The following is an 11902-nucleotide window of genomic DNA, read 5'->3' as shown; positions in this document are numbered from 1 at the left end:
CAATCCCAAGCCTCTACACTTGCTAACACTGATTTCCCTTCTTTGGAATCTGTGCTTCCTGGGTGGCTTGTCCTCGAACTTTGTGCTTAAATAACTCTCTTTAAACTAGATTCTGACCTTTTTGATTACTTTAGGTTCACAGTCACCAGTAAAGCATTATAGAAATAATGTGTGACTTCTGTTAGGCCTAAAAGATTACAGCTTCTACCTCGCTCTAACTTGGGTCACTGACTGAGGCAGCCAGTTGACCGGCCAAGGGCCCTGTGGAAAGGCACCGTGGAGGCGTTGCTATTCCCTTCAGCAGCCACCACTGCTTCCCAGAATCAGAAGGAGCCACTGGGAAGCAGAGTCCGCACCCGGCCCAGCCTTCAGAGAACTGCAGCCTCCTGCAACTCACCCAGGGAAGTTGCTGCCTTAGTAACTGTACTAAATGACTATTGTTTATACAAGCCACTACATTTTCTGTGTAATACATGAAGATTTACTGAAAAATCAACTGGCCAAAGGCAGTGAATAGGAGAAAAGATATGAAAATTTTTTAACAAGCATGGTGTGGTCATGGAGTGACTACCCCATAACCCAGTGGAAGCTTATACACCCCTTTTCATAAGGAAGTGGCGAGATGAAGAGTGTAGACAACTTTTTGGAGGGGCAGAAAATGACTGACTGTTAGGAGAATGAATGGGCCAGGGAGACAGAAATCAGTTTGTAATGATTCTCTCTGGAATTTGAATGAGCCCAAGAGGCAGATACTATCTTGTGAAACAGTCCATTCAAGTTGGTTGCATTCTGGGGATAGACAAAGGGATTTCCGAAAGGAGATGAATGATAGTTGGTGTTTTGGGGAAGAAGCTTTCTTGTTCACCTCAGGAAATTCCAGAGAGAGTCCCTCCTGCTGGTGCTTTGAGAAAGAGGATCCGAGAGATAGGGAGGTGGGGAAACTTCAGAGACAGACGTTGGTTCTGAGGCTTATTTCTGAGGCCTTCCCATTTTCAAACCACTCAGCAGGCTAAAGCCCGTAATTTGGGGCGTTGTTTTCTGCACCCTAATAGTGCTATGTATGCACAGAGAGCTTACGGCCAGTGCAAGGAATGGGTTCATTATGGAGTCAGGACACAACCGGAAGATTCCAGAGGTGGGGAGAGTTTGGAAAAGGAGTTTCTTGAACGACAAGTAAGGTGATTGTTTCAGCAACTTGAAATATTCCTTTCCACTCTAACACTTTGTGATTCAATTTGCTTTTATCGGTGAGAAATACACTCCCTCTGGGGTTTACTGTACAGAGAGTTGACCTTTGATGCCGCAGATTGATGCTATGATTGATGATAAAATAGTATTTGACTTAAGCTTTTGTTGTCCACAAACCTCATGGAATGTTTTTGTTTTTTTCCTTTTATTTGGGCCTCATTGTAATTTAAATCAGCTTCTCATTGTGCACTGCAGAAACCTTGTTATATTGTATTTTTTTTTTTTTTTTTTTTTGTGAGAGCTACACTTTGGTTTCATTGTACTGATAAGACCTACAAGTGTTATGAATATGTAACTCCCAGGCAGAATCTGGATGAGGTTCAGTGAAGGCGGAGAGATTAGGCCAGAAAGGCTTTTACAGTTGTGTGGTTAGAAAAACTATAAAATCAATAGTTTACTTTCTGACTTATTTTAATGCTAATAGCAAATAGAATCACAAGATTGTTAGGATACTGAGAGATCCTTTGTTCCATTTAGTTTTCCTTCTTCGAGCAAATTGGTGAGAATCTGACCTGTTTAAAAGTACCGTAAGTGGAAACTCTATTCAAGTTTAAGAACTGAAAAATATTACCGGACTAGCCAAACTCGGGTCAGGCTCCTGAACCTTCTCCTAGGCCTATGTGTGGACTTCCTTAAGAATCTAGTTTCAACAAAGAACTCTGTGAGTGTCTGATGGGTTCCTCTTGCCCACTGCACAGATAGAATCGATTCATCCAGACAGAGGAATTGCAATAGAGAAAGAGTTTACTATACATACAGTCAGCTAAATGGGGGACTGGAGTTTTATTACTCAAATCAGCCTCCCAAAAATATGAGACTAGGGTTTTTTAAAGACAGTTAGGTGGGTACAAGCTAGGAAATGGGAATGCTGATTGGTTCGAGATAAAACCATAGGGAATTGAAGTTGTCTTCTTGCATTGAGTCATTTCACTGTCATAATTTTGTCACTGTTATAACTTTTGCAAAGGCAGTTTCAACCCTGCTAAGTCAGTTTGGCAAGAAGCCCCTCACCCTCAGTATCTGATTACTCCCTTGGATATCTGATAGTTTTCCTCATCCTCCCCCAGGTGATGTCTGATCACCCTGGCCTGCCTTCAGCAAGAGTCCTGTTAGGCCAGATAAGTACAATCCCCCTTATCCCTTGTATGGTGAAAATAAGGAGATGGTGAAAGTATGATTTCAAGAGTCACACAGTTTCTTTTCATCCAAAGAGAATTTTTCTTAGGTTTGCAATGATTAAAGGGGAGAAAAACATGAACAGACTTCACAGGGAATACCCTTTAGAGATGAGGTACATTAACCACATAGGGAGTGAACTTCAAAGTCATTAAAATCCAGTTGCTCAATGAGGACCCAAGCAGGTCTTTGTGCAAAGATTCCTGATGATGCGGAAGGTCCCTCATGCTAGACAGAGGTGCTAGTGCTGGCAGGCAGGCTCTCAGGCTCCCAGGCCTGCTGCTGTCTGAGGTCTGGGCATTCTGGAGGCAGCCGACAGAGGGCAGCCTGCCTTACCTAATCTCTCAAAGTGGCTGTCACTCTCTTAGGTTTATGTATATTTTTAAAATGTTTGATTGTATAAATTTACGGGGTACAAACGTAATTTTGCTACATGAATACATTGCATAGTGGTGAAGTTAGGGCTGTTAGTGTATTCAGCAGTAGAATAATGTGCATTGTACCCAATAATTAACTTCTCATCATCCCCCACTCCCATCCCCACCCCTCTGAGTCTCCCGCATCTATAATACACATTATTTAGCTCCCACTTATGAGTTAGAACATGCAGCATTTGTCTTTCTGTGTCTGACTTGTTTTATTTAAGATAATGGTCTCCAGTTCCATCTGTGTTGCTGCAACAAAAACCCATAATTTTCCTCTTTTTTATAGTTGAATAGCATTCCATGGTATATACATATACTGCATTTTCTTTATCCGATCATCTGTTTATGAACACTTAGGTGCTGCTAAGTATATTTATAGTGTTGCTGTAAATATATGAGTACATACATCTTTTTGATACAATGATTTCTTTTCCTTTGAGTAGGTACCCAGTAGTGGAATTGCTGAATCAATTGGTAGTTCTATTTTGGAGTCCAGTTGTTGAGGTCAATATTTCACATATAGAGTCTGGTAAGGTGTGACATAACATTCCTGAGGGGAGGGAGGGTTTGCTCGAAGTTCTTGCATACAGGATCTGATAAGACATCACATTCTCCAAGGGAGAAGGAATGAGTTTCAAGTTCTTATTATAACAAGATATGTCATTTATGTAGCAAACTATGTGTCTGGAATTATTTCAAAGCTACATAACACCCTGGCTGTTTCCTCTTAGTAGTTTTCTATCTATGGCGTCCACATCATGCTCCTTGTCTATGAATTTCCACTTGCCCTTGCTGCCTTCTGAGTTGAGCCCAATCCGTCTCCCCTACTGCAAAACCCTACTGCACTGTCGCTGTACCTATTGCAATAGTCCTGAATAAAGCCTCCTCTATTGTACATAACCAGTATCATTGAATAATATTTTTCTTTAACAGAACCAACCCTGTCATGGCCTGATAGCATAGGTTAGAGTGTAACTGTAAAATTAATTGTATTAATATGTGCAACTAGGAGAGATTAAAAATAGTTGTATATCATTTTTAGTAAGAGCCTTTATAAATGTACAGTTTATGTAACACTTTTGTTAGTATTATCATTGTCAACATTACACCTCAACAGTCCTAGAGATAAATTTGATATTTTCAGTACCAGTTTATGAAGGAGGGACCTGAGGTATGGAGAACTGAAGTAGAAATTATGTAAATAAGAAATGAAAAATTCTCCCTTCAAATGCAGCCCTTGCCTGTGTCAATCTGTAGGTATTTCTGTGCCTACAAAGTGACAACAACTGTGCAATCCACTGGCAATGCAAAGACATAGAAGGCATGTCCTACGCCCTCTAAGAAGGTTAGGGAGATCCACTGGCAATAAAAGCATAGAATTCTGAGTGAGAGGCACTTGCAAAGGGAGCACGTGAAAGCACTTAAGGAATCTCTCAATCAAAAATCTCCAATAAGAGGTAGTATTGGAGCTGAGGTTTGAAAACTTTGTGTTAGTTACATAAATATAAAAGCAAGTTCAACTGGGGCAAGTGTCAGGCCTCTGAGCCCAAGCTAAGCCATCATATCCCCTGTGACCTGCACGTAACATCCAGATGACCGGTTCCTGCCTTAACTGATGACATTCCACCACAAGAGAAGTGAAAATGGCCTGTTCCTGCCTTAACTAATACACTACCTTGTGAAATTCCTTTTCCTGGCTCATCCTGACTCAAAAGCTCCCCCACTGAGCACCTTGTGACCCCCACACCTGCCCGCCAGAGAACAACCCCCTTTAACTGTAATTTTCCTTTACCTACCCAAATCCTGTAAAACGGTCCCACCCTTATCTCCCTTCACTGACTCTCTTTTCGGACTCAGCCTGCCTGCACCCAGGTGATTAAAAAGCTTTATTGCTCACACAAAGCCTGTTTGGTGGTCTCTTCACACGGACGCACGTGACAGCAAGAGTATGCACATAGACACCCTAGTTGAGGCTCATGTTCAGAGGCACAGATGTCTACATAGCGTAACATGCTCACAATTTACAAAGAAGAAAGTAAAGTGGCAGTTATAGAGTGGGGCTCAAGTCATCCAAGAGGGCAAATGCCAATTCATGAAAAGCTTTATGAGCCAAAACATGGACTTGGAGTTTTACCCTAGAAGCTCTGATAACCCAGTGAAGCATTCAAAAGTGGAGAATTACCTAAGCTGTCATGCAATGCCTCTTTGGAAGCAGTACAGAGGATAGATTTCATGAGAATCATACTAGAGGTTTTTGGAAAATAATTCCAGTGTAGGGATGAGAATTCAGGCCACAGCAGAGACTGTAGGACTGAAAGGTCACGAACACTGAGTGCCAGTAGGTGTGTTCTAAAGCTGTCAGTTCCCTGTGGGCAGTCCTTCTCCCCCTGGGTTCCTTGCAGACTCCAACTATGTCCAACTTGAGCTGGGTACACTGGAGGACTTAGATTTGTCAAGCGAAAAATTCCACAATTTATAAATTTGCAAAGGAGATTTTTATTTCCTAGAAAGGTATACAGCCTGCAGGGAGGACATCCTGACAGGCTGGGAGGCTTAGCCTGTGGCATGGTGTGTTAGCAGGTGTTTCAAGGGAGGGGAGGGCAGAATAGGAATTTATGCTGAACAGGTTGTGAAACGTACATATTCCACAGATGACAGGAGGAGCCATGAATACTCATGGAGGTGGCCCTGATACATGTATATTGAACAAACATGTATGCAATATATGATCCATGTTCACCTGACTGTGTAGACTTAGTGCTTAAATGTATTGCCATCAGGCCTCATACATCAAAAGGGAAAGTGGGGACATGAAGGCACGCAGTGCGCAGCCTCTGTAAACCGTCCAGAACCAGTCCATTGTCAGTGGTCTCTTATCAGGAGAAAGTCACTGAAATCAGTTTCTTATCCAATTAAAGCTGTGGTATGCCTGTGGAACAAGGGCTGGAAGTCAGTCAGTCAGGAGCTGGCAGTGGATGAATTGCAATTGTTTAAAAAGCACTTATTTCAAGGCCACTGCTTGTTGTTTGGTTCCACAAGAAAAACAAAAACCTTGTGGCAGTTAGAAAAGAATTTATTCTTTTAAGTGTAGAGGTGAGTGACTTAACCCTTGCCTGGCATGGTCTTAGATTCTGTTTATAATTTGGTATCTTATTGCCACAAAGAATCCATCCTGTCAGTCTTATGACCTCTATTTAACACTAATGCTGGTCAGTTGTCATGTCTGAACAGCAAAAGGGAAGGGGGTAGAATGAAGCGTGTTCAACCTCCTGTCCTGTCATGGCTGGGAACTCAGTCTCTAATGTTTTTCTGGGGTCCCCTGTGCCAAATTAGGGTCCATTCAGTTGGTTGAGGGGCTTAGGATTTTACTTTTCCTTCTCAGACTCTTACTCTAAATCTATGACAGGACTTCCTTGACTGGGCAGTTGAGTGTTTCAAGAGATGCTCATGAATGGGGCTGTGTACTTCTATTCAGCAAGAGGTGTTTTCACAAGAGCTTGCACCAGCTCTTCTGGCAGGCCTGGGACCCACTGCCCTATTCTTGAGAGCTACTGTTTGGCTCCCCTCACTTGGTCCTTGTAAATGGAGAATTGCTTGGGATGCCCTTAGGATCAATTTGCACTCATTAAATTCAAACTTTCCCACACTATCTAATTTGCATGTAATTAGAGAAATTCAATTTAAGCTTTCTCTTTCCTCTTCTCTGCCTTATGGGATTATCTGAATTCGTTAATGATACTGTGGTGAACACTAGTGTCCTGTGAAGTGTGTTCTCCTGTCTCCCACCTCAGAATCCCTGGCTGTGTCTACTTTCAAAACATGGTTCATTTATCAGGAGAAAATGTGAGATAACCTGCCAAGTTCAGGTGTCAGTCCTCTGAGATTCACTAGTTGAGTTAGAAAAGAATGAGTGGATACATACTCAAAAACAGTGACAACAGGTATGGCGTAGTGGCTCACGCTTGTAGTCCCAGCACTTTGGGAGGCCTAGGCAGGTGGATCACGAGGTAAGGGATCGAGACCATCCTGGCCAACATGGTGAAACCCCCTCTCTACTAAAAATACAAAAATTAGCTGGGCATGGTGGCGTACACCTGCAGTCTCAGCTACTCCGGAGGCTGAGGCAGGAGAATCACATGAACCTGGGAGGCTGGAAGTTGCAATGAGCCGAGATCACGCCACTGCACTCCAACCTGGCGACAGAGCGAGACTCTGTCTCAAAACACAAACAAACAAAAAAACAAACAAAAAACAGTAACAGCAGAATGAATTTCAAGAATAAGAACAGAATGACCAGATACTGCAGTCAATAAAAATCAGTCAAGTCCACTGTGGTAGACAGAATAATGTCCCCCAGTGATGTCCACGTCCTACTTCTCAGAGCCTACGCATGTGTTCTGTGGCAAGTGGGAATTAATGTTGTGACTTATGTAATCAGCCAACCTTAAGATAAGTCAAGGCCGCTGAACTTTCTCAGTAGGCCCAGTAAAATCACCAGCATCTTTAAATGAGGAAGGAGGTCCGAATCATAGAAAGCCTCCTCTGGCCACCACTGGCCTCCAAGGTGGAAGAAGGCTGCAAGCCAAGGAAGGCAGGAAGCCTCTAGGTGCTGGAAGAGGCCAGGCAAGGATCCTCCCAAGGCTCCCCGAAGAGGTCAGCTCTGGCCATGGGGCCCATGTCACACTTCTCACCTCCATAATTGTAGGAAAATAAATTGATGTTGTCTTAAGCTAAGTTTGTGGTAATTTGGTATGGCAGCCATAGGAAACATGTAGGATTCTCTATTGATGTATTTACTCATGTTCATTTATTTGTTCATGTTGGGCATGAGACGTTACACATTTACTTGAGATTCAGAGATCACAGGATACAAATAATTTATTCCCTGACAATTACAAGGTTCAACAAATCCCAAAGCACAATATATTTTACGTAACAGGATCTGTTTGGATTTAGGATGTGCTACCTCAAAATATGGTGCCGTGGCATTAGAGAAAACAGTAGAAGCAGGAGGCGACTTTCTTCCTTCCCCTGTCTTTCTCCCATGAAGTGGACCATACAACCCTCATTTGAGAGGTGCTCCCCATCCCCGAAAGAAAGGGACATCTTTATCTCTGAAAACACAGGGACACAGAGAAGAATCCGAACATATAAGCCTTGCTGTCCCCTCCATATCTCACTGTTAGATCAGACCCTTTGTCCTGTAATTATATATCTCCAGGATGGTTCACTCTTCATCAAACCTGAGCATAATAATGTACAAGTTTGCCCATTTCTTTGGGTCTTCACTCCTGAAGCCTCTTGTTTATGATAAAACTTTTAACTTCTATTAAATAAATGTGTATGCTTTTCTCTTGTCAGTTTGTTTTTTGTTTTAGGGGCTTCAGCTCTGAACTTGGTGATAGGTAAGGAGAGAAGTTTTTTCTTCCCTATGCTCTTCAATCCCTAAACTTTCCTTCCCTATATTCCTATAATCCCATTCTTCTGGATTCTGTCTTTTCTTTCTCGAGTGTCTCTTCATCTCACCTCCTCCTACAACAGAAACCTCCTACAAATACTAGCAAACCCACCATCTACTCAGGATACTCAGAGCTTTTAGGATACTCTGGGTAGTTCATGGGTTACATCAGAATCAGATCTTTTCTCAGGTCCTGAACTTACTGCCATATTTGTTGAAAGCCACTTTTCCACCTTATACAACATTCTTTTTTCTCTCTCTGTCTCTTTCTTTCCTTCCTTCCTTCCTTTTCCTTCCTTCCTTCCTTCCTTCCTTCCTTCCTTCCTCCCTCCCTCCCTCCCTCCCTCCGTCCCTCCCTCCCTTCCTTCCTTCCTCTCTTTCTTTCTGCCTGCCAGCCTTTCTTCCCTTTCCTTTCCCTCCTTTCCCTCCTTCCCTCCCTCCCTCCCTCTCCCACCCTCCCTCCTTCTCTCTCTCTCCTTCCTTCCTTCCTTCCTTTCTTCCTTCCTTCCTTCCTTTCTTTCTCCTTTTTTTTTTTTGGACAGAGTCTACATCTGTCGCCCAGGCTGGAGTGCAGTAGCGTGATCACAACTCGCTGCAGCCTCGACCTTCCTGGCCCGAGGAATCCTCCCATCTCAGCCTCCAGAGTAGCTGGGTCTACAGGCTCTACCACCACTCCCAGCTAATTTTTTAAAAATTATTTTTAGTAGAGGGGAGATCTTGCTATGTTGCCCAGATTGGTCTCAAACTCCTGAGCTCAAGCAACCCTCTCACCTCAGTCTCCCAAAGTGCTCACATTGAAGGTGTGAGCCACTCCACCCAGTCTATCTGAAACAGTTAATGATATTCCATCATTGCAATAATTCCATCTTATAGTAGAATCTCATAGAAAAAAAAAACACAGAGGTAATTTTGATGCAGGTGTTACATTTTAGTAGTATTTTTAAAATATTGTTTTTTCTCTCTTAGTGAGTTATAAGTTCTTCCTTTGAAACTGTTAGCTGCCCAGAAGTGAGCTAGAAATTGCTTGTCAATTGTCAATAGTTACTAATAGTTACTTTAATATTTGCATAATAAATGATTCAACAGTAATTGGTCCTGCAAATTCATTTTTGTGAGACCCTGTAAATGTTTACAAATACACACACATACATTGTAAGTTCTGTTACTGAACAATGATACTTGGCTGTTCATTATTCACTTTACTGATACAATAAAGGCAACTGGATGTGAGACCTGAATGGAAATACATACAAAGAGAAAATAAGTAAGATTGTTTAATGCTTGATTGTCAAGGGCAAGGAGATTCAGCAGAGACAGCAGAGAGCAAGGAGAGAACAAGGACTCAAAAGGACTCAAAAACGGCTCCACAGGGACTGGGTGTGGTGGCTGATGTCTGTAATCCCAGCACTTTGGGAGGCCAAAGGGGGCGGATCACTTGAGGTCAGAAGTTTGAGACCAGCCTGGCCGACATGGAGAAACCCTGCCTCTATTAAAACTACAAAAATTAGCTGGGCGTGGTGGCGGGCACCTGTAGTACCAGCTATTTGGGAGGCTGAGGCAAGAGAATAGTGTGAACCTGGGAGGCGGAGGCTGCAGTGAGCCAAGATCACCCGACTGCACTCCAGCCTGGGCGATGAGACTTCGTTTCAAACAAAACAAAACAAACAAACAAACAATTAAAAAAAAAAAACGCTCCACAAATGTGTTCTGCTCTACTTTATGGTGGAAGAGTTTAAAGGAAAAAAAAGGGTTGTTAAGAGTATAAACTAACTTAGTTTTGGATAAAATGTGTTTGAATTTGGGTAATATAACTTGCTATGAATGCTAGAAATACTGTTGGAAATGTGGACAGGAAAGCAGGAAGGGAGAGTGTAAAAAGAAGCAACAAATGAAGAAATGGCAACATCTAGAAAAAAAAACTTTAACTTCCTCTTATAAAATTTATCTATGATCTTCTATCAAACACCCTCTCCCGCAAACACACACATGCATCATGTACGTATGTGTGAGTCACCTTGGGTAGCCATCACAAAGTAACAGATGGGGGAGCTTAAACGACAGAGATTTATTTTTATCTCAGATCTGGAGGCGGGAAGTTCAAGTCCAAGATGTCAGCAGTCTGGGTTCTCCTGTGCCCCTCTCCTTGGCTTGCCAATGACCCCCTTCCCTGTATCCCCACATAGCCTTTCCTCGCACAGATCACCCCAGTTTCTGCCTGGATAAGGATGACTGGTTCAGAATTGAATATGTGACTTATGGAGAGTCCTTTGATTTCTTAGCCTAATTTTTCTGTCCATATTTGCAATTGAGACATAGAAGATAGGTACTTGGAGAAGATACTGGCTATGTCTATTTGACTTTGCCAACTGAGGCTCCTAGGATTTGAAGGGTGTTTGGGGCTGTGTGTGTTGATGAGCATGTTTGTCTGTGGAGAGATGCAGGGGAATGGCACAGAGAAACAGTGAAAACAGGCAGAATGAGCAGCTGTGTTACTTCTCAATTGCTCTTCAGGTCCTGGAAGACAAAGCCTTTTCCAGGGAACTTCAAGAGTAGCAATGCTTTAAAATATTTTCTTATGGCCACATGCGGTGGCTCACACTTGTAATCCTAGCACTTTGGAAGGTCAAGGCAGGCAGATTACTTGAGGTCAGGAGTTCAAAACCAGCCTGGCCAACAATGGCGAACCTTGTTGCTATTAAAGGTACAAAATTAGCCAGGCATGGTTGCGGGTGCCTGTAATTCCAGCTACTTGGGAGGCTGAGGCAGGAGAATCGCTTGAACCTGGGAGGTGGAGGCTGCCGTGAGCCAAGATCGCACCACTATACTCCAGCCTGTGCCACAGAGTGAGACTCTTTCTCAAAAATAAATAAATAAAAATAAAATGTTTTCTTCTTTTGCTTAAAGTCACTCCTGGGCGTTAGTCAATGTCAACCAGCATAAATTTAGGTAAAAAATTAAGGATGGGAGAGGGAGAGAATGCACACTTCCAAGGAAAGCATAGTAGGATTTTCCATTTCTCTTCACTTCAATGGAAGAAACCTTTTTCTGCATACAATACAATCTTAGGTCACACAATATACATTTTTCCTCAGACACTAGGCATTGGCAGATTGTATCATGTCTCTTATTTTATTGGGGACCCCTGCCAGATACCCTCTGCCCCGACTGGACATTTCAATGCTTATGTTCTGAAGTTGCTGCTCACTTAGGCTTTGGACAAAGCTAGACTGAGTGCATCCTAAGAAAACTCCTCTCTTCTAGCACAAAGGGTGTAGTCAGCTCTTTGCTTTCTACGTCTGGTGTCCAGTGATAGATGCATTTTTCTGGGTTTCCTGAATATGATCTTAGATGCAGGACCCTGAATTAGAGTTGAAAATGGAGGCAGGAAAAGCGTCACAGTGAAGTTGAGACATCCTTAGGCTGATTCCAGCAGAACTGAAAGAATAAGCCAGAATAAAGTGTGTGTTGCAATTAGCAAAATTACGCTATCAGTAAAACACAGTCTTACGGGGTGCAGTGGGAACTACAATAAATACAGTACTGGGGAGCCTGGAGAAAAAGAGAAGGTAGGCCAAAGCAAGTAAACTTGGAGAGG

The 11902-nt window shown here is 42.7% G+C and overlaps 1 pseudogene; it reads left to right on the top strand.

Moving 5' to 3' along the window:
* The first annotated feature begins 1056 nt into the window (after positions 1-1056).
* The window catches only part of LOC112621623, a 52122-nt pseudogene continuing 41276 nt past the window's right edge, over positions 1057-11902 (top strand).

The sequence above is a fragment of the Theropithecus gelada genome, chromosome 3 (assembly GCF_003255815.1).
Source record: "Theropithecus gelada isolate Dixy chromosome 3, Tgel_1.0, whole genome shotgun sequence".
Taxonomy (NCBI): Eukaryota; Metazoa; Chordata; class Mammalia; order Primates; family Cercopithecidae; genus Theropithecus; species Theropithecus gelada.
This window is presented reverse-complemented; position numbering and strand designations above follow the sequence as displayed.